Source organism: Balaenoptera borealis (genome assembly GCF_965194805.1).
Source record: "Balaenoptera borealis genome assembly, chromosome: 2".
NCBI classification, from domain to species: domain Eukaryota; kingdom Metazoa; phylum Chordata; class Mammalia; order Artiodactyla; family Balaenopteridae; genus Balaenoptera; species Balaenoptera borealis.
This window is the reverse complement of record NC_138867.1, coordinates 66,334,645-66,353,314: the sequence shown is the minus strand read 5'-3', so window position 1 is coordinate 66,353,314 and position 18,670 is coordinate 66,334,645. Positions and strand designations below refer to the sequence as shown.

General features: G+C 33.3%; 1 protein-coding gene and 1 long non-coding RNA gene across 19 annotated transcripts in view; one reads left to right on the top strand and one right to left on the bottom strand.

Moving 5' to 3' along the window:
- SSBP2 (single stranded DNA binding protein 2) overlaps positions 1-18,670 on the top strand; it is a 329,776-nt gene that overhangs the window by 161,456 nt on the left and 149,650 nt on the right. The window lies entirely within an intron of this gene.
- LOC309622601 lies at positions 3,717-7,931 on the bottom strand. The gene is made up of 2 exons (XR_014241017.1): positions 4,771-7,931; positions 3,717-4,702 (listed from the first exon to the last, which is right to left on the bottom strand). It is a non-coding gene; the product is annotated as an uncharacterized lncRNA (long non-coding RNA).

Genomic DNA, 18,670 nt, shown 5'->3' with positions numbered 1-18,670 from the left:
ACAGCAGAATATACATTCTTTTCAAATGCATGTTAAATATTTACCAAGTTAAGCAGTATTCTTGGCCATAAAACTTAAATCTCAATAAATTTAAAAGGATTCTAGTCATACAAACTATGCTTTCTAACCAAATGGAATTAATCTAGAAACCAATAACAGAAAAATATTTGGAAAATTCCCAAATACTTAGAAGTTTTTAACTATATGAAAATGAAAAGTGACACATAAAAATTTGTGGATTGCTACTAAACCAATACTTAAAGGAAAATCACCTGTATTAGAAAGAAAGAAAGGTCTCGAATTAGTGACCTTGGCTTCAACCTCAAGCAAGTAGGGAAAAAAAGGCAAATAAAACCAAAGACAGAAAGAAAATAGAAATAATAAAGATCAGAGTGGAAATTAATGAAATAAAAAACAAAAAACTATAGAGAAAACCAATAAAACCAAAAGTTGATTTCTTGAGAAGATCAGTGAATTTATAGCTAACTGGTCAGAAAAAAAAAGACACAAAATCCAGTGAGATGAGAGATAAGAGAGATGGCATCACTACATATTCTATATATATTAAAAAGATAATAACTTTGTACCAATAAATTCTGCAATTTAGATGAAATGGACAAATTCCTTGAAAGGCACAAATTACCAAAGCCCACTCAAGAAGAAATTGACAATCTGAATAGCTATTAGTTAAAGAAATTGAATTTGTATGTAAATACATTCCCACAAAACAAAATCCACACCCTAATAGATTTACTCTGAAATCTATCAAACATTTTCAGGAAGAAATAATACCAATTCTACATGAACTCTTCCAGAAAATTGAAGAAGAGAGAATACTTCCCAACTCATTCTGTGAGGCCAGCTTTATCCTGCCACCAAAATGAGACAAAGACATTCCAATAAAGATAATTAAGGACTGGTATCCCACATGAATATAGATGCAAAAAAATTCTTGACAAAAGTTAAGCAAACAGAATCCAACAATATATAAAGAGGATGTATATACTGTGAGCAAGTAGAGTTTGTCCCAGGAATATAAGGTTGGTTTAACGTTTGAAAATCAGTCAAGGCAACGTGTCTTCTAGTAAATACAGAAAAAGGATTTGACAAAATCCAACGTTCATCTTTTATAACCCACAGCAAACTGGGAATAAAAAAGGAACTTCCTCAATTTGATAAAATCCTACCACTAACATACTGTTTCATGGTAAAATATTGAATGTTTTCCCCCTACCATCAACAAGATGGTAGGGGGAAAAAGTGGACAGATAAAGCAAGGTGTCCACTTTTACTACTTACATTCAACACCATACTGGAGGTTCTAGCCAGGGCACTTAGGCAAGAAAAAGGAAAAAAGGGCAAACAGAAAGGAAGAGGTAAAATTGTCTTTATTTGCAGATGACATGATCATCCATGCAGAAAACCTGTGGTGGGGAAAGGGGGATATGACACAAAGCTCAAGAGGTAAATAAGCCATGAATGCTTTTAAAATCTACATTAAGGAGTGCCAGAGTTTCATAAGGGCAATGCATAACCACTAAACTTTTTTTTGCATTGATCAGATTTGCAATTAGAGAGTATGTTTCGATTGCATTGTGTAACATATATTGAAGAGGGCCTTAAGACTCAAGGCAGAGACTTCAGGTAAAAGTCTATAGAAAGAATAGAGATGAAAGTTGATAGTTGCCTAGTCTGCAGTAGGGAAGGAGAGATGTGAACAGATTTGATACCTATTAAGAGATGGAATTGACAGGACCTTTACTGAATGTGGAAGATAGGGTAGGAGTTGGGAAGATGGAGTGAGTTTTAAACATGTGGAGCTTGGGATGCTTTTGAGATAGCCAAGTGATGATGTACTAGAGCCAGTCTATACAGGTGTCTGGATAAGAAGAAAAGTTTTGATGGGCAATAATAGACTGGAAGACACTGAATGGTAATTGAAGCCATGGAAATGAAAGAGATTGCCTAGGAAGAAGATGTCATGTGAGGAGAAAGGTGACCTTAGGAGAGAAACCAGCTTATAAAGAAGAGGAACATGAAAGTGAGATTAGGAAGGATGAATCAAAGAGGTAAGAAAAAAACCTAGAGAATGTGTTAGGGAAAGAGATGTTTTCAGAAAGGAGAGAGAGGTTCATAGTGTCAAATGCTGCTGAGAGGTCAGTAATAACTAACATTTAAATAGAGGTTACTGTGGACTAAGCACTCTTGTAAACAGTTTTGCATGTTTCATTAATTTAATTTTCATCACAATTCTTTGAGCTAGTTATTAACATATCCCAGTTTTCCAGATGAGGTAAGTGAGGTACAGAGCGGCTAAGTGACTTGCCCAAGAAAATGCTTGGCAAATAGACAATCAAGATTTGAACTCAGATTATTCAACTATGTAATTTGTACTTTTTACCAGCAAGATAAGTGATCAGAGTGACAGACAGATTTAACAACAAGGGTTTCACTGATAACTTTAGTCAGTTTTTGTGGATCAAATGGGAGCAAAAACCTGATTGCAGGAGATTGAGGAATATATGAGAAAAATGAGAAAAGGAAAGTGCAGACCTGTCTTGAAACTAGAGTGTGAAAAGGGAGAACAGGGGCATAGGCGAGTACTATTTGAGATTGAGGAAGGGCCTTCTAAGATAAGCAAATATTAGATAAGTTTAAATGCTGATGAGAGAACACACATAAAGAGAGGGAGGGGGTTAGAGAGACGAGAGAAGGAAGGAAGGGGGAGAGAGAGAGACAGAATAAAAAGAGAGTTTTTGGACCATGATGACAAAGCAGTAGGGAATAGGATCCATAGCAAATATAAATAAATAGAGGGACCTTAGGAGGAGAAAGCCCTCTTTTATTGTCACAGTGGGGAAGGAGGAAAGCATGGATTTGGATGCATGTAAACTTGTAGGTTTCCTGCTATTCCAACTCCTTCAATCTCAATTTCTCTCTCTTTCATAGATTTGAAACAGGGATGAAAATTCTCTGTGTCAGCAAGTTACTACCCATTTAACTTGGACTTCTGTTGGCTAAAGGGGAGAGGGAAGAGCATCCTTCTACTTTGCTATTGAAATACAGGTTTCTAAGACACAGACTGAGCTGGGGAAGTCTTTCTGGTACCGTTCCGGCATGGATGATTTTCAACCACTTTTGAAGAATCACATTTGCAGTTACCACAGGAAATGAACATACTCCTTGGTGATGTGTGCTGGGGTAAATCTGTATTGATAGAAGAGGTTGAGTATAAAGATAATCTGTAAAATATTCAGCTGTAGGTGATAGTGATCATGATATGCAATATTTCTTTCTAAGCAGCTGTCTAGAATATGGGGTCAGCAAACTGCAGCCCTCTGCCTGCTTTTTAAAATAAAGTTTTATTGGGAACTTTATTGAGATATCCATTCTTGATGTGTGTCTGTGATTGCTTTTGCACTACCACACCAGGGTTAAATGGTTGTAGCAGAGACTATATGGCCTACAAAGCCTAAAATGTTTACTGTTTAGCCCTTTTCAGAACAAGTTTGCTGACCTCTTGTCTAGAATAATAATGCAGTAAGGACTCAGAAAATTCTTTTGTGAAAAAGAGAAATTGAGATACTAAAAATGTGAAGGGAATTAGAAAAGTAGAAGCTATTTAGGATGTATTGCTAAATGGAAATATCACTTTACAAACCTATGCAGATTATACCTTAATCTCATTTTTATTTTTAAAAATTTATATTAAAATGTTAATTGTAGATTCTGAATGGTAAGATTACAGTTGATTTTTATTTTCTTACTGGTTCTCATATGTTTTCTGATTTTTCTACAATGAACATGTGTTACTGTATTATTAATAAAATCATCTAGTAGTAGAATAGGATGAGACATAGAAGCCAAAATGAATTAGATTGGAAAGAATAGTTTGTCAGGGTTAGGCAAAGATGAGACTCCTGGAAGATGCATAAAGAAAATGCTTCTTGTTGGTTACCAAAAAAGTTGGAGAAATTTTTTGATGATGCCACTAATAAACACTTTCAAGTCCTTCAGTTCCTTATATTTAACCAGCATCTGATATGAGCACTGCCCAAGAGTATAGTTTCCCTCAAAAAAAGAGAAAATAGAGGTATATAAGTTATAAATTACATTTAGGCTTTGTCTCTCATTTCCAAAGATTCAGATTTTTCAGTTTGGTTTATGGAGATGTTTTTAATTTTTGTGACTTGTAGATAATGCTTTATATTAGTGATTTATATTTAATTTGAAAAACTAAATTCAGTTATTTAGCTATGAATAAAACCTATACTTTATTATAGAAGTTGAGGGCTTTGTTTTGTAAGAAGTCACAATTGTGCCTTAAAAGAAAAGGTGAACAGCTTTTATTTGGGCAAAACTAAGTCAAATTACAAAAAGTAATGTTTTCAATGAAGTACTGTTATTAACCAGGTGATACTTGAAGTAATTTTATTGTGGTATTCTATTCAACATCTGCACTGTAGCACTACCCAGATGCTCACTATAAAGTTCAATGGATCTTGGTAAACATTAAGTTGACTTCAGTGGCTGTACTATGTTAGGAGTCATCGAAATAGAAGAGAAACCAATTTGTACCAAATCTCATCTCTTAAGTCATATATTTTAATTTAAATTATCACTATGAATGGTATTTATTATCTCTATAATGACCAAATCATTTGTTGAGAGCAATCTCAAGATTGAAGCTTGGGCTACAAATCTACCATCTCTATAATGACCAAATCATTTGTTGAGAGCAATCTCAAGATTGAAGCTTGGGCTACAAACTACCGACTTGTGGATAAATTGTCATGCAAAACAAACAGAAAACCAAAGCAAAAAATAACCCCCCAAACCCTTGTTCTCTTTGTCCTTTAAATATTAGTCAAATAGGCTGATGATTCATTACCTATAATTAAAATATAACTTGTAAGAGGAATTTTTATGTAACCTTGTTAAAAAAAAAGAATAGAGAGCCTCAGAACAAGAATATATGTGGATACAAATGGCATTTTTATGTAAAATGTAAAATTTGAGCCCATGTGTCAATTAAATATGTAAATAATTACATAAAATTAAGTAAGTCCAATAATATTATATATTTATAATTAAACACACATACACATATGTACATACATATGTATGTATATGTGTTTATGTGTATAAATTGTATCCATCTATTCTACTGACTATTATGACAGTGAATAATGGGAAGGATTTTGAATGAAGAATTTCAGTAATAATTATATTTAAAAGAAATTTGCTGTTACTGCAATCCATTATGTTATAGGATTATCTTAAAAGGAAATGGTAGAAGTCCCAATAACAAAATAACTGTTTGTTATTTAACAATGCACTGAAGAAATCCACACAATTGTTGGGAGCAAACTTCATTGGCCATAGATGTGCAAGGTGTCCTAATAGATCTTATCCATATCTGACATTTATTATTCAAGTTGATTTTAATCATAATGTAGACCAGAATCTGTTTTCGTTGCTTTTGCAAGCACCCTCCTTTTTTTTTTTTTTTTTAAATTAATGTACTTCTCATTTATTCAGGAAGTCTCTAATAGCATTTGGGGAGGGGAAACTTATTAGCTTCCTTCCTGAGTAATGCAGTTTTTATTTCTTGTCGAAATTGTGGTCTCAGCCAAAAACCAACGATGGATGGAAGGAAGGAATAAGGAAAGAGGGATGAGAGAGAGGGAGGGAAGGATGAAAGGAGGAAGGAATAGCAAGAAAAGAAGAAAAAACAAAAAAGGAAAACAAGAAAGTTAACTATACATTTAGTTCATTTGTATAAAAATAAATAAGAAATTGTAAAATGTTCTTCCAGAACAAGATCCTGTGATGGTCTCATTTCTACTCCCTGCTGCCCTGATGATATCATTTTATTCATATATAAATAAACGAAACAATATGTATATTTTTGGTGATGTTGTTGTTACTGAATTTCTAAGTAATTGAAACATAAAAGAGAGTTGTTCTGGTCATACTTTTTTAAAAAAAATTTATATTACTACTGGAAAATAGCTGGCCATCTCATATAGCTTTCTAAATTTACTTCAGTAATGATATGTATTAATGTTACGAGTAAAAAATTTATCCTGCCCAAATCTGGGATTTGGCTAGTAGGGTAGTAAATGGAAAAGTTCAGGGCAGTGCATAAAAATCTTGTTTGGGAAGGAGAGTTTAGGCAGCTGAAAATACATATTTAATATAACTATTTTTATATTAAAAGCTATAGAAGGTAAAATTTAACTAAGTTTTAGCTGATAGGTATATACAAAAGGTGGAGTGAAAAGGCTGGCGAACCCTGTTCTGAGGTATTAAAGTGACACTTTCTAAATCATTCTTAGAGTTTTGGAATGGTAACTATTTGAGTAGTCTTTCCAAACTAGTATAATGCTACAAATATTAGGTTGCATGGCACTCTTCATTTGTCAAAGATCAAGTGTCTAGTTCATTTTCACGACTTTGCTTTCAAGTTTTGTTCCACATGAAGTGAGGAAAATGTAAAACCAATATTTTGGAGGGCTTTCTTTCCCTTCTAAAATAAATCCTCTTCCTGAAAGATTCTCATATTTTTAGAATTAATCTCTCAGCTTTTGTGACATATGTAAATCTGGAAGTTGTCTTAGAGAAAATACAACATAAAAGGTATTTAGGAAGACGAGGGCCATGAGTAAAGGAATATGTATTACATGTTCATTTCATCATGGCTCTATTGGACCTTATAATACGTTTGTGAGGAAAGTCAACTCAGAATTGCTGTTAATCAAATCACTGAGAGTTTAAGTGACTCACCCAAGACCATATAGAAAATGGCGATAGGGCTGGATGACGATAGGGCTAGAGTGAGAATTCAAACTTTCTCAGCAGAACTGAGAATCAGCAGTAATGCGGTCTCATTATTACCATCATCGCTTGAACTCCTGCTGTGCTTGTAGCCCTCATCCTGGCAGTTTGTATCCTGTGACCTATTTTTTTTAATGCTGCCTTTTCAAGGGAAGAGATAGTATTGCATGCTGTGTTTCATACATTGCTGTGAAAAATGGATGGAGAAAAATTTATAAATTCTGAGTCTACTTTGCATATTCATGCTGTTTATAATTACTAAAAGTCTATCACCATTCAAGTCATAAGTTAACTAAAAAATCAAACTCTTCCAAACTGTAATTTGTTCTACCACCTCTTCCCCCACAGGCACACCTTTACATTATTTTCTATAAATCTTGTTTTACTTGTTTTGACTGTGTAAATTTTTGTTTTTTTCATATCATTTCTGATTATAATTAAATATGTGGTTTACACTGCTTCTTAAATATGGATATTTATTTTAAATATATACTGTGTGAAACCAACTTAGTCATATGAATGTGACTAGTGCTAAGCATACTTTATAGACTGTTTGCTTATGTATCACTCAGTACAAGAATTAACACAAATGTTCACACATTCAAGGACTTACCCAGTTAATGTTATTAGCTTCATGCTATAAAACAAAATAAATCTGTAAACAATGTTTTTCTAATCCCAAATGAGTGTAACTGGAAAAGGAATGTGAGCGATCACGAATATTTATGGTTTATATTTGTTTCAGAAAAATATTTATGGTAGGTGGTTAGTGAAATATGAGTTGACATACATACCTTTTCATGTTCAGTTAATTGTTTTCTTAAAATAGCCTGCTCTAAGTTCTTTGAAATTTCCTGAAACTTATAACTACAATGTAAAGCATAATTACTTTAGAAATATTTCTCAACATTTTAAAAGAATAGATTTACAGGTATTTTTTTAAAGTACATGTGACATAAAAAGGACAATGACATAAAAACAAGCATAAATTCTAATTATTCTAAATTTGATAAAGTATACATTTTTAAATTCTAGAAAACTTAATTTTATACTGTTTTCAGTACTGAAATATAATTACTGAATCCTTTAATTAACAGGTGACTGTCAAAAAATTCAAGCAAGATTTAAGTTGAGAGCTTTACTGGAAGAAATTCTGTTACATTCCTTACATTCCTTTATGAAAAAGGATACTTTTAATAAATAGTAGAGAATAAGTAGAAAATTGTCCTTAGAGAGTCATTTGTTGTTCGGGCTTTCCCGCTGAGACTGATTCTGAACTTCCAGAACTTTATAGGTTCACTCTGTATAAAACTTGCATTTGCATTTCTAAAAGTTTTAAAATTATAAGCATAGTAAAACTCCAAAAATGGATACGTAAGATGCTTCACTTGAAATACCATTAATTAGAAAACCTGGTGCTTATGCATGTGTTAAATATCTCCTGAATATAGAATCAAATTTATTGTTATGAAGCAGATACATATACTTAAGAAAAATAAGGTCTTGTTTTTCTAATTCCTGAAACCAAATGTATTTTATAATGTAATGAGATAACACAGAACAGAAAAATCTTAGAGGCTATTTAATTAGCTGTTTTTATAGTAAAAAGAAATTGATTCCTAGTTAATCATAATAATAACATGAGCTTTCTTTTTTCTATGATTACTATACTTACAGTAAAATATGATGCCTGTGTTTTGGGAGCTCAGAACTAGCTTATTAATAAGTTCTTATCCATGATCCCATGGAATATAAATAAGAAGCCAAATCCTGAAATTATATCTACATGTTTAAGTCAAGTAAAGATTTGTTGATTATGTTAGACATATGTAAAAATCAAATTGCCCCATTCAGCTCAGTTAAAATCAACTAAGGGTTAAACCATTTGTGCAAATTCAAAATAAAGTTTAATTAATGGATCAGTGTGATTTTTTTTATCCCCTTTTTAAAATCTTTAAACTGTTGTTTTCCATTTTCTCATTAATAAAACTACTTTAGTAAAACAAATTGGGGTAACTTAATATGATGTTTTAATAACACTGTTTTTTGAACACCTTGCTATTAAGTCTAAGGTGTTGAATGAGGTTTCATTAGGTAATAAGAGAGTGTAAGACATTATTGTGGTCTCCAAGGAATTTGCAGTATATTCAATAGATAGAGTCAAGACCCAAACACACGAAAAGTTAAGCAAAAAAAATTTAATGTTAGATAACTTCAGAGATTAAAATAGTATCAGAATCATAGTTATGCTTTCCAAATGTTAGAAAGTAGATTTGGAGTATAAAATATAGGTAAGTACCAATTAATGTTCAAGTATAGCAACATAGGCTAAAATTCATTTACACAGAAATTTAGTCAGTCCATCAGCAAGCAGGAGTAATTATATCATAGATATTCTTTTATTTCTTTGAGCTGTGAATCTGGATATGTGTCTCTAAGATGGGGGATTGGGAGGAAGGGTATGGGGAAGTATAACATAAAAAAGAAGGGGATATGGTATCCTCTCAAGAGAAGATTGCTGTCTAGGAAAAGAGGGCACTTTAAGAAGAGGATGAATATACCAGAACCTATTGACCTTAAGATTATGACTTCTTATAGTACTTTAAAAAATCAGAATGCCCTATTAACAGGTAGTCAATCAATAAATATTCAGTAAAATCACTATCATAATAACAACACTTTAATTGAAATAATTTTTGTACAGATCATTTACTTATTCTTTCAATAGATACTGTGATCCCCATTTGTATGGAGGATATTGAGGTAGGCACTGTTCTTCTCTCCAAGGGGCTTACAGTTTTAGCTTGGTGGAGCAGATGCATATACAAAACAATAACAGGATGTGGGATATATGTAGGAAGGTAGTAGAAATAGGCCTGGAAACCCACTTCAGATTCAGAACATGGAGGGCCATATTATAGCTTAAAAAATACAGAATTAATTTAGATAAATGGGACTCGTGGAAGATACTTGGATATGTCAATGACATGGTTAGAGCAGAGATATTTGATATTTGGCAGTGTGATCTGACATTGTCAGAGCAAATGAGGGATTGATTGATGAAGAGAGATAAAGACAGAAAGATAGATCAAATGCTATTTTATTTCAGTGGTTCAGTTAAGGTATAGTAATGACCAAACAAGATTATAGATTAAAAGGAGAAAGATGATTTTGGAAAGTTTGGAAATTTAAAATCTTTAAAGCCAGATAAATCTTTAAATCTTGAAGCCAGATAGTAGCTCAGCAGTTAGAAGTTTACTTTGATAATTTAAAAAAATATGATATGTCTTGCTTATTAAGCATCTAGGCTACTCTTTCTCAGATAAAAATGAATTAATATAATGCTAATTAAGTGTGTATAAAATTTCAGTTTATAAACGACAAAACTACCTTCCTAATATTATACATTTTAAAACATTTCACGGCTTGCATTAGCAAACCAGTGGAGGAAGAGAAAGGAAGGACATTTTTCACTCATTTCCCTTTAATTCCTACAGATGTCATGAAGAGCACTATTTGGGCAGAAGTAATGTACATTAGATCCATAGTTAAAACATCTTCTAAGAACTGTAAGCCTGATACAGTGCTATCTGAACATGTATTTCTTGATAGGCTTCATTTCTATTTTTTGGTCAAGATTTGCCCCTTACTAAAAGCCCAAAGTATGAGTGATGATTGGTAGGAGTTTTCAGCTAGACTAATCATTATTCCAATAAATTCTAAGATAATTCTTTCTGAATGATTTTTGAGAAAATGTATATATTCAGACTCTATAGAGTGTATTGTGACATTTAAAATTTTATGTTTATAAGATTGGCATGGTGTTAGAAGGCAAATTTCTTTTGAAAAGTCATTTTTGGTAAAAAATAGTTGATCAGTACATCTGCTGATTTTTCTACTCTTCAGTAGCCTGCCCAATAGTTACCATAGATTCATAATATTTTACTAAATTCAGTGAAGAGGAGAAATGGAAATGATACTTGTTCTGAGAAAATTAAGACCTTTTTAACAAAGACCAGCAGTTTTATCTTTGAACGTGTATGAAGAATTCTGCTAATAAAAAATTTTATCCCTTAGACTTCAAAGACCTGTTACTATAAATGTAACGTAAGCCTAAAAAGGACTAAAGCTCTAGAAAGTTAAGGTTCAAGACACTGAGAAAGTGTTCATACATCTTGTGGTAGTAGAATAAGGTTTCTTTTTCCAGTTAGTGCTTATATGGAGAAAAAGACATTTTCAAATTTCACCTGAAAATTGACTTCTATATCAGTATAATAACTCAAACTGTATAACATGGACTAAAGACTTGACTGGATTGAGGTATAGAATAACCAGTCTGAAAAACATCATTATACAGGGTAGCTTAGTGATGAAGAATACAACCTTTGAAATCAGAACTGAATTTAAAATTGTGATTTTAATACATAGTAACATGTGATTTGGATAAGCTGGATAGCATATTTGTGCCATAGCTTCCTTATCTGTAAAGTGGGAAAGATAATGCTGTTCATAGCTACTATAATGATTAAATGAGATCATATGATTAAATGAGATCATATAAAACACTTGGTACATACAAGGCCTAACACCCAGTAGGTACTCAATAAATGGTAGCCATGGTAGCCATCGTGCTTGTTTTTAATAAGATCAACTAGGTTTATACTTAAACATTCCCTTTAAAAACTATTAAAGGCAAAAGGAAAGTAAGTGAATTTCATTTGTCCACCGAGAATGGAATGGCCTTTAGATTCCAGGAGCATAGATTCATGACAAAGAAATTAAAAATAAAATACTCTCTCTGCCCTCTTACAAATCAGTTTTTCTCCTCCTGCCTCTTCTGCAATACCTTTTGTGGTGTCAGAATTAAAGATTTTGCATTAACACCATTTTCCCTCCTAATTTGGTGGGCACTGCTTTTTGCATTATACAAGGGTTATTTTAACATTTGTATCAGCTGCCCTGCTGTGCTCCTGAAGGCACAAAATGTGTCTTATTTATTGTTATATATCCCAGAGTACATCATAACGAATACATACTCAACAAGTATTATAAATGAATTCCCTGAATCTCAGTTATCTCATATACTGTGCCTGAGAGTTAGAGGTACTTGGTTCTTTATCACCTTAACCACAATAAACTATGCAGTGATGTTTTCAGACTTCATTCAGAAACCTAATTCTTTTTATGACTATTATTGGTATTATTACTACAAATTATTTCTATTATATTCCTTTAAAATATTTTTATGTCTTATATTAGTCAAGGTAGGCAAATGGTTATGAAACAATTATAAATCTCAGTGCCTTAATGAAATAAAAGTTTGTTTCTTGCTTAGGATGGTCTCGTGTGGGTAGGATTGTAAGATAAAATACAGGATGCCCTGGGGAGTGACATTAGCATAACGGTAGCGTAAGACAACCCTCATTTTTGCCCCCCCCAACTTCAAAAACAAAAATTTGGCATCCATCCATTAACAGAAATACCTTTGTGGGAGTTGTGGGATCCAGCAGCCTCACCAACCAGTGCATGGGGTAATAGGTAATAGACAGATTTAAGTACCAGCTGTCGAACCTACAGGAGTCTGAGTCAATTCTGGACCCTGTTGGCTGCAGTCTGGGAGCACCTGCAGAACAGAGACGAGAGAGCCTTTGTGAAAGTCCAGGTTTCCAGAGAAGTTCCAAAACTCTATTAGAGAAGGAAAAAAACAAAACAAAACAAACAAAAAGAACGAGTTTGGCTGCATTGTAGTTGGTAAGAGTAATAGCTCCTCTTTGCCAGCATCATCCCTCCTCCAAGGCAGCACAGTTTAAGGCTAAGTTAGACGGCTAGTGATTTCTTCTGGGTAGGGAAGGCAGGGCCTGGCTTCCCCAGCTGTGTGAAACACTGCCAGAGAGACTCATTACTGTCTCACAGCATCCAGAGCATTAAAGAGGGAGCTTCATGATTAGGGGGGGAAACAGATTGGGAGAGCAGCATGTAGGGCTCCCAAAGGGCATTAAGAGGATAAGGTTCCTGCTGACTGTGTTCTGGACTCCATTAGGAAGCTCACCCACCAGCCAAAGAGAAAACTTCACCCATGGATCCCTCCAACTGTCCCATGGGCACCTGCAGTGCCATGCGAAACCCACGCCTCCCCCTACTCTGTAGCTGGCTCCCTGGGTGGCTCCGAGGGCTGCTGTGAGAGCAAGCTCTGGTAGGTAAGGAACTCACTCAGAAAGCAGGCCAGGGTTTATGGGCAAGAGTGAAACCATAAACTTGAGCTGTAGTGCCACCTTCAGAAAAATAAAAGACAAGCTGTTAGCAGCTGGCCTGCTACATGGTAGGATCAAGAGAAGACAAGCTTAAGAATTCAGCCACAAGAGGGAGGAAGGAGTGTGGAGCAGTTGTGTCCATACAAGGTCAAAGAACACCTCAGAATCTATATCAGAGCTGACATAAGGTATTTTTACACCTCAGAATCTATATCAGGACTGACATAAGGTATTTTACTGACATAAGGTATTTTGGGGTATTTTTACCCAAATGGGAGTTAATAGAAATTGGAGAAGTTGACTGCTACTTTAAATGCAAAAACAACAATGCAAAACTTCAAGGAATGTGAAAAAACAAAATTGTAACATCACCAAAAGATCACAATAATCTTCTAGTAATCAAATCCAAAGACATGGAGATCTACAATTCACCTGATAAAGAATTCAAAATAGCTGTTTCATGGAAACTCAGTGAGCTATAAGAAGACACAGACAATTCAGCAAAATCGGGAAAACAATATGAGATCAAAATGAGAAATGTAACAAAGACATAGAAATCATAAAAAAGAAACAAATAGAAATTGTGGAGCTGAAGAATTAAGTGAATGAAATGAAAAAAATGCAGTATAGAGCATATCAAAATAGACCAAATATAAGAAAGAATTAGTGAGATAGAGGATAGGAACTTCGAAATAACCCAATCTGAAAAGAAAAAAAGAATAAAAAAGTATGAAGAAAGCCTAGATAGTCTATGGGACACCATCAAAAAAAACTAATGTCCAAAACATTGGAGTTCCAGACGGAGAAGAGAGGGAGAAGGGGGCAGATAGCTTATCTAAAGAAGTAATGGCTGAGAACTTCCCAAACATGGGGAAAGTTTTAGACATCCAAGTTCATGAAGCTTATAGATTGCCCCATTATTTCATTCCAAACCAGCATTCTCCAAGACATAATAAAACTGTCTAAAATCAAAGACAAAAAGAATACTAAAGATAACAAGAAAGAAGGATATTATGACCTACAAAAGAACCCCCATTAGGTTATCAGCAGATGTCTCAGTAGAAACCTTAAAGGCCAGGAGAGAGTGGAATGATATATTAAAAGTGCTGAAAGAAAATATTGCCAACCAAGAATATCCAGTAAAGTTATCCCTAAGTAATGAGGGAGAAACAAAAACTTTCCCAGACAAATAAAAGCTGAGGGAATTCATTCCCACTGGACCTTACAAGAAATGCTGAAAGGAATTTTTCAACCTGAAATGAAAGGATGCTGTCATTTGAAAATATGTAACATGAGGAAACATATACCGTGTTTTGGGATTGGAAGAATCAATATCATCAAAATGACTATACTGCCCAAGGCAATCTACAGATTCAGTGAGATCCCAATCAAATTACCAATGGCATTTTTCGCAGAACTAGAACAAAAAATTTGTATGAAAATACAAAACACCCCAAATAGTCAAAGCAATCTTGAGAAAGAAAAACAGAGCTGGAGGAATCAGGCTCCCTGACGTCAGACTATACTACAAAGCTACAGTAATTAAAACAGTATGGTACTGGCACAAAAACAGAACTATAGATCAATGGAACAGGATAGAAAGCTGAGAAATAAACCCACACACCTATGGCTAATTAATCTATGACAAAATAGACAAGAATATACAATGGAGAAAAACAGTCTCTTCAGTAAGTGGTGCTGGGAAAACTGGAAAGCCACACATAAAAGAATAAAATTAGAACATTCTCTAACACCATACCCAAAAATAAACTCAAAATGGATTAAAGACCTAAATGTAAGACCAGATACTATAAAACTCCTAGAGGAAAACATAGGCAGGACACTCTTTGACATAAATCACAGCAATATCTCTTTGGATCCACCTCCTAGAGTAATGAAAATAAAAACAAAAATAATCAAGTGGGGCCTAATTAAACTTAAAAGCTTTTGCAGAGCAAAGGAAACCATAAACAGAACAAAAAGACAACCCACAGAATGGGAGAAAATATCTGTGAATGAAGCAACCAACAGGGATTAATCTCCAGAGTATACAAATAGGTCATGCAGCTCTATATCAAAACAAACAACCCAATCAAAAAAATGGGCAGAAGATCTAAATAGACATTTCTCCAAAGAAGACATACAGATGGCCAAAAAGCACATCATGAAAAGATGCTCAGCATCACTAATTAATAGAGAAATGCAAATCAAAACTACAATGAGATATTACCTCACACCAGTCAGAATGGCTGTCATCAAAAAGTCTACCAACAATAAATGCTGGAGAGGGTGTGGAGAAAAAGGAACCTTCCTATACTATTGGTGGGAATGTAAATTGGTACAGCCACTATGGAGAACAGTATGGAGGTTCCTTAAAAACTAAAAATAGAGCTATCATATGATTCTGTAATCCCACTCCTGGGCATATATCCATAGGAAACCATACTTTGAAAAGATACGTGCACCTCAGTGTTCATTGTAGCACTACTTACAATAGCCAAGACACAGAAGCAACCTAAATGTCCATTGACAGATGAATGGATAGAGAAGATGTGCTTTATATATATGATGAAATATTACTCAGCCATAAAAAAGAATGAAATAATGTCATTTGCAGCAACATGAATGGACCTAGAGAAAGGTAAATATCATATGTATCGCTTATATGTGGAATCTGAAAAAAACAAAAAATACAAATGAACTTATTTTCAAAACAGAAATAGACTCACAGACATAGAAAACAAACTTATGGTTACCAAAGGGGAAAGAGGGCTGGGGGTGGGGGTACTATACTCAATATTTTATAATAACCTATAAGGGAAGAGAATCTGAAGAATATATATATTACATATATATATATAATATATATATAATATATCTGAATCACTGTTCTGTACCCCTGAGAATAACATGATATTGTAAATCAACTATACTTCAATTAAGAAAAAAGAAAATATGTAACATAAAAAGTATGAAAATAGACAACAGACTGATAAAGGGATATAGATATAGAGAGGCAAATTCAGAAAATTCTAATACTGTAATTGATAAGTTAAGCATTTGACTCTGGTATAAAGGTTGAAGTACAAGAGTATAAAAATAATCATAGCTACTATAATTTGTTAATGAATACACAGTATAAAAAGAAGCAAATTGTGACATTAAAAACAAAAGGGGGGAATAAAAGGGTAGAGTTTTGAATCAGCATAAATAGATTGTTATATGTATAAGATGTTTCATATAAGTCAGTTGTAACCACAAAGCAAAAAACTATAGTAGACTCACAAAAAGTAAAGACAAGGGAATCAGAGCATACCACCATGGAAAATCACCAACTCACAAAAGAGTACAGCAAGAGAGTCAAAAAGGAACAAGGAAGCTACAAAACAGCCAGAAAAGAATTAATATGATGGCAGTAGTAAGTCTTTACATATCAATAATTACTCTAAATGTAAATGGATGAATTCTCTAATCAAAAGGCAGGGCGGCTGGATGGATTAAAAAAAAAAACAAGACCCAACTATATGCTGCCTACAAGAGACTCACTTCAGCTTCAAGAACACACACAAGCTCAAAGTGAAGGGATGGAAAAAGATAATCCATGTAAGTGGAAACCAAAAGAGTACAGGGGTAGCTCTACTTATATCAGAGAAAATAGACTTTAAACCAAAAATGTAACAAGAGATAAAGGAGGTCATTATATACTCACAAAAGGCTCAACTCATCAAGAAGACATAACAATCATAAATATATGCACACCCAATATTGGAGCACCTAAATATATCAAATACTAATAGTAGAGGATTTCAGTATTCCACTTCCAGCAACAGATAGATGCAGTTGAAAAATAAGGAAATGTTTACGTTAACCATACTTCAGGCCAGACGAACCTGAGGTGTATATATAGGACATTCCAACCAACAAAAGGAAAAAATACATTCTTCTGAGGTACACATCATCTGTTCTCAAGGATAGATCATATGATAGGCCACAAAATATGTTCATTTATTCTTCCATCCACCGAATAGTTATTGAATGCCTACTATTTTTAGAATAAAGCGTGTATAATTGAAGAGAACAAACACATATAACCCTTGATATTGAAAGGACTCACACTCAGTGCCCTGTTTTTTGAGTCATATAAGTAGTGATGATGATTTTTTATTATTGAAGTATAGTTGATATACAATGTTCTGTTAGTTTCAGGTGTACAGCAAAGTGATTCAGTTATACATATAACATATATATTATATATATGTATATATTCTTTTTCAAATTCTTTTCCATTATAGGTTATTACAATATCCCGAATATAGTTCCCCGTGCTATACAGTAGGTCCTTGTTGTTTAACTGTTTTATATATAGTAGTGTCTATCTGTTAATCCCAAACTCCTAATTTATCCCTAAATTTTAATCCCTAAATAGGCTGCCTCCTGATTCTCATGGTGGTCACTGACATTTCAGAATATCTGCCTAGAGTTAATGATGTCATTTATAGCCTAGTTTCAGAAAACGTAGATCTCATCAGCATTGTCCTTTATCCAACCTTCAGTGAAAAGAGAAATAAATACATTGATAGTTACGAATATTTTTAGGTAAATAACTTGTAGGTGTTGATCTTAAAAATTTCATAATACAACTTTGGTTTATTTATTAACAAATAAAGTCAGAAAAACCCAGTGAGACTGGAACATGTTCAAGATATTAATTTCAACCCATCATTTCTTTAGAGAAAGTTGACAATTGAAAATTTTCAATTTTTAAAAATTCCTTTCAGAAGATGAATCTAATCTTTTCTAGAACAGATATCAGTGCTACAATAATACCACAATTTTTGAAAATAAGATAGTTTTTCCTGTCCTGTGTTAGAATTAAACACATAGGTAAAGCTTTAAAAATTAAGACAGTTCTTACTTAGTCATAAAAATGAATGAAATTCTGCCATTTGCAGCAATGTGGATGGACCTAGAGAATATTATGGTTAGTGAAATAAGTCAGACAGAGAAAGACAAATACATATGATAGCACTTATATGGGGAATCTAAAAAACAATAAAAATGAATATATATATGCAGAACAGAAAGAGACTCACAGATATACAAAACAAACTTGTAGTTACCAAAGGGGAGAGGGAAGGGAGAAGGGACAAATAAGTGAAATGGGATTAAGAAATAAACCTATGTATAAAATAGATAAGCAACAAGGATATATTGTATAGCACAGGGAATTATAGCCATTATATTGTAATAACTAATAATGGAGTAAATTAATGCAGTATATTATTAGTTATTAATAATGATAACTAATAATGACTATAATCTGCAAAAATGCTGAATCACTGTACTGTACATCTGAAAATAATATAATACTGTAAATTAATTATACTTCAATAAAAAAATAACAGTGGCAAAGAACCCCAACACACACACACAAAAATTAAGACAATTTTCTAAATCTTACAAAGAAACAAAATTTCATGTTTGCCTTAATTTTTATTTCATGTAAAAGTGTCATCCTAGAATCATTTTTCTAGGCAATTTTTGTAGTTTTCCCACCTACTTTCCACTTAAAGAGACAA